The sequence below is a fragment of the Psittacula echo genome, assembly GCF_963264785.1.
Source record: "Psittacula echo genome assembly, chromosome: 10".
Lineage (NCBI taxonomy): Eukaryota > Metazoa > Chordata > Aves > Psittaciformes > Psittacidae > Psittacula > Psittacula echo.
The window spans coordinates 2,786,256-2,791,593 of NC_137741.1; positions in this window are offsets into that span (position 1 = coordinate 2,786,256).

Here is a 5,338-nt window from a genome sequence, read left to right on the forward strand (position 1 = left end):
CAGCGACCGCCGAAGAAAAATGTCCGTATAAGCAGCGCGTCCCGCCCCTTTCCGGTGGTCCCGCCCCCTCCGTTTCTCTATTGGCTACGGGAGGAAAGCAGTAACCAATCGGCGAGCGGGCTTCGCTGAACGTCACGGCGGGGGGGAGCCCGCCCACGCGGCGGGACGAGGCCACGCCCCCAACGGCGAGGCCACGCCCCCTCTTTTGTGGAATGTTTACATCGGCGCGCGCGGAAACCGTTCCACCCCCTCCCCACTCACGAAGCGGGCGCACGTGCTCGCCGCCAAGCCCCCCCCACCTCACCTCCCGCCGCCGTTCGGCGGCGGGAGGTGAGGTAGGGGGGGGCTTGGCGGCGGCTCCCGGTGAAGCGGGAAGCGGCGGCTCCCGGTAAAGGCGAGAGAGGCGGTGCTCCCTTTTGTCCCCTTAACCCATTCACTTCCGGGATGGCAGCGCCCCCTGCGGGGCGGGCTGCTTGCACGTGTGGGGGGGTAACACGCACGCACGCACCGGAGAGAAGGGGAGGGGGAGCGAGGCCCGCGCAACGCCCCGCAGCCAATAGGAAGGAGGGGGCGTGGCCTACGCGGACACCGCCCCCCCCCCAAAGGCATTCCCCCCCCCCTCCCTCCGCCGGTGTCTGTTGGAGTGTGCGTTACCTCATGGGCCTCTTCCCGCCGCCGTGAGGGACCGGGCTGGGTAAAGCGCCTCGTACCGACCATTAACGATGAACTCCATGGAAGTGAAGGGGCGGGGGGGGAGCTCCCGGTCCCCCCCTTCCTCTCTGCCGCCGTATCGAGCGTCACGGCCGTACCGCCCACCGGGGTTGGGGCGGTGGAGGGAGAGGCCTCACGCAGGAAGGGTGGAAGAGGGTGATCCCCCGGGGCCTTGCAAACAGCCGGTGCTGAACATGGGATGGGGTTGGGGTTGGGGTTGATTTTGAGTGTCATTATGATTCTTTATTACTGTTAACCACATGGAGTTCAACAAGGCCAAATGCAAGGTCCTACACTTGTGTTGGGGCAATCCCAAGCTGCAGGCTGCATGGAGAAGTGGTTCAGAGCCGCCTGAGGAGCAGGACTTGGGGGTTTTAAGTAAGGAGAAGCTCCCCATGACCCGGCTTCAGTGACTGCTTGAGCCCAGAACCCCCCCGTGTGCTGGGCTGCACCCCCAGAGCGTGAGCAGCAGCTCAGGGAGGGGATCCTGCCCCTCTGCTGTGCTCTGGGGAGATCTCCCTGCAGCCCTGTGTGCAGTGCTGGGTTCCTCAACGTAAGGACATGGGGCTGCTGGAGCAAGTCCAGAGGAGGCCATGAGGATGAGCAGGGGCTGGAGCACCTCCTGTATGGAGCCAGGCTGAGAACATTGGGGCTGTTCAGCCTGGAGAAGAGAAACTGCGTGGAGACCGCAGAGCAGCTTCCAGTGACTGAAGGAGGCTACAAGGATGCTGGAGAGGGACTCTTCATCAGGGACTGCAGTGATAGGACAAGGGGTGATGGGTTCAAACTGAAACAGGAGAGACTGAGATGAGCTCTTAGGCAGAAGCTCTTCCCTGTGAGGGTGCTGAGGCGCTGGCACAGGGTGCCCAGAGAAGCTGTGGCTGCCCCATCCCTGGCAGTGTTCAAGGCCAGGTTGGACACAGGGGCTTGGAGCAAGCTGCTCTAGTGGAAGGTGTCCCTGCCCGTGGCAGGGGTTGGAACTGGAGGAGCTTTAAGGTCCCTTCAACCCAAACCAGGCTGGGATTCTATTACTTTTTTTTTTTCTCACAGCATTTACAGAGTTGTGGAGGGAGCTGCACAGGCACCAGCCCCCTGCCCACCTGGAGGAGCCTAGGCTGGCCTGGTCACACTCCAGAGGAAGGAAATAAAGCTGCATGCACTCCACATCTCTATTACAGTACAGATTTCTAGCATCTTTATTCACACAATGTCTAAACATCTCTTGTTGTTTTTCCTCCCAGCTGCTTTTCTCTTCCTCAGCTCAAGCTGAGGGCAGGGAGATGCTGGAGGCCAGGATATGGTGGCACAGCAGCAGAGGATCTCGCTCACCTCTTTGGCTGGGAGCTGCAGCTCAGTTTAGGTGCTGGAAGGTCTCTGACTGGAGGTGCTTGACCCTGCAGGGGCTGCTGTGCCACCATGGAGCAAGCCTGAGCATGGGAAGCTGGTGGTTGAGGAGGGCTGAGAAATGAAGCACTCCAGAGCCAGGTGTTTCCACACTCCCAGGACCAATTACAAGCACTGGAGTAATGGTCATTAGCGAGGCAGCGCACATCCGGCCAAGAAACCCAGGAAGCCAAGTGAAACAGGTGGGCACAGGGATGGCATCGTCACTGTGGAATCTCCCTTTAAATCCCATCTGCAGCCTCCTTGCATTTCATGCTGGGGCTTGTTGAGGTTTAGGACATCCCCACTGTGACTTTTGCTGGCAGTGATTGATCCCTATCCCGGGGGTGCTCCGGGGAAAGGGTGATGCTGCAGGCAGGGCAGAGCAACCCTCCTCCCACCCCTCTCCAAGCAGTTCAAAGCTTCATTCCCAGTAACACTTGGCTGCCTGCATGAAGTGGCCTTTTCCACAGAAATCCCAGTGCCAAGCAGGACCTGCTGGCACAGGGAGGAGAAGGGGATGGAACAAACACTCGTGTTGTGCAGGAGCACTGAAAACACCAGCTTTGACAAGAAACACAGCCTTGGAAATAGTCACTGGGATGGGGGGAGTGTTTGGGTTGTTTTCCCATGGAAAATGCGTACAACCCTTTCCTCCGCCTCCGACACAGATGGGATCTTGTCCCTCCTCGCAGGGAGCTGCTGAGGTCTATGGCAGCGTATTCCAGCAATTCCCATTCAGAGCCAGTGTTTTTCCTTTCCACTGCACTGTCCGAAGGCAGCCAAAGGAATCCTCTGCCCGTCCCTGCTGTCATTTGCCTGTTGAAGGTCCCTGGGCCAGTTACAAACCCTCCAGCCCTCCAGTTTAAAGTCCAACCCCACCGACTGCTGCTCTTATCACAAGAAGAGTTGAAAAAGGAAACATTTTAAAAGGCAAAAAGGAAAAATTAAGCTTAAAATAAATATATATTAACCTGAACCTGAAGTGCCTTTTGATTAAACACCCTCCTTTACAACACTGCCTGGTGTTCTACCATGATGCTGACGGGCAGCCAGGACATGGGTCTCTTGGAAATGCTCTGGTTCTCCATGCCCATATCACACAGAATTCAGCTAAAAGGCACAACTGCCTTTACCCTTGCACACAGAGTGGGGTTGGGTGGGATTCCACAGCCTGGGGAAAGGAGACAGGGGCCAGGGGTGCCCACGGAACACAGGGCAGCACCTAAAGCTGGGCTGTGGTCCCAGCACCTTGCTGAAAGCCCAGGGAGAGCCGCTTCTCACAGCACTAGGCCTGAAAATGAGATGCAACCACCCCTTTCCTGAATCATGGAATCATAGAATGAACCAGGCTGGAAAAGCCCTTTAAGCTCATCAAGTCCAACCGCTCTCCAGCACTGCCAAGGCCACCACTATCCCATGGCACTGAGGGCCTCGGTCGGCTACACCATATGCGAACCCTTGCAGGGACGGTGACTGCAGCCCTGCCCTGGGCAGCCTGTTCCAATGCCTGAGCACCCTTTGGGGCAGGAATTGTTCCTCAGCTCCATCTAAACCTGCCCTGGTGCCGCTTGAGGCCATTTCCTCTTGTCCCATCCCTTGTTCCTTGGGAGCAGAGCCCAGCCCCTCCTGGCTCCATCCTCCTGTCAGGCAGTGGGAGGGAGCGATGAGGTCCCCCCTGAGCCTTCTCTTCTCCAGACTGAACCCCCCCAGGTCCCTCAGCAGTTCCCCATCACACTTGGGCTCCAGGTTCTGCACCAGCTCCATTGCCCTGCTCTGGATTTCCTGCACATGTGGCAGCAGGAAAGCCCAGCTGGGTGAAGAACATGTTTGGCACCGAGGGCACCCGGATCCTTCTCCTCAGGGATGAGGAGCTCCCTTGCATGCTGGAGCTGCCCTGCAACAGGTGGTGGGAGGGAATCTCCAGGCCAGCCCAAGTTGGAGGAGCTGCTTTGCAGGTCAGGCCAATGCTGCCTGAGGAGCACAGCAGGAAGAAGGAGACCTCCCAGCTGAAACAAAACAGCTCCACAGGCAGGACATGCACAGCACCAGGGGTACTGAAATCCCACCCAGTCATGGCACTGGGGCATGCACCCCTCCAAGACAGACACCCTGCTGCTGTCACCAGTCCTTTTCCAGCCATCCCACTCACGCATTGGCCCCAGTTTGGCATGGCCAAGCCTGACACAGCTTGCAGGCTTCCCCTTCTCCCAATCCCAGAAAGCCCTCCTTGGCTTCTTCACACTCCAGCTGAGCAAACACAGATGCTGCTCTTCCCACCTATTTGTGAGCCTGCTTGAGGACATGTGCTGTCCTGCTGGCTCTAGGGCTTAATTTGCACCAGCCACCTTATTTCTTCCTTCCCTGAAGCCTCAGGCTGTGGCTGCCTCTCCAGGACTGGCATCGCTCGCACCCAAAGGCACTGGGGCAGGCTGTCACCCCTGGAGCTCATAGGCAGCCCAGCCACGTTCCCCTCCAGCTGTGCCAATGGGATATTGTGCCCTCACCCTCAAATCCAGCAGCCAAATGCTGCTGCCACCATTTGAGTGCTCCCAAAAGCAGGAGGACAATGGATGCTGCTCAGAGCATGGCAGCAGCTGAAGAAATAGTATCAGGACTGCCCAACACCTCCATTCCTTTAATCTTCGCTTCCATGCCTTGAGTGACACCTGTAGCATCATAACCCTGTCCAAATCAGCAGCTGCCCATCCTTTTTGACAGTGCGGCCAGTTGCCCCACTTGCTCAGCCCCTCCATCCAGGGCATTGCCCTTCCAGCCAGGCCCTCACAGGCAGAGGTTTGGTGTCCTGGATGGCTCATCAGGGTAGCACTTTCTAAGGAATTATTAGTAAAAATAGATGGAAGGAAGGTGGAGAAAGGGACTACACAAAGAAGAGGCAGCTCCAAAGAGCCAGCTCCTTGGAGGAGGACAGCAGAGGATGCTCTGGGGCATGAGAACAGAGGTACGAGCATTGAGGGGGACTTGTCCCTTCCCTCCTGCCCTTATCCTGCCTGCCCAGGGACACTGCCTGCAGCCTGGTTATCTCCCACGGGGCCTCACCCAGGACCAGAGCCTGAGCCCTCCAGCCCCATGCACATCCCACCCCGTGTTCCCCAAAGTGCTATGAGGCTGTGGCAGGGCTGTGTCCCCAGGGAGGGGGCCAGCTTGATTTTGGGGACCACAAAGCCCTCAACTCCCCTCCCTCTCCTCTCCTGCCCTAGACTGACTCCACAAGAGCCAAAAG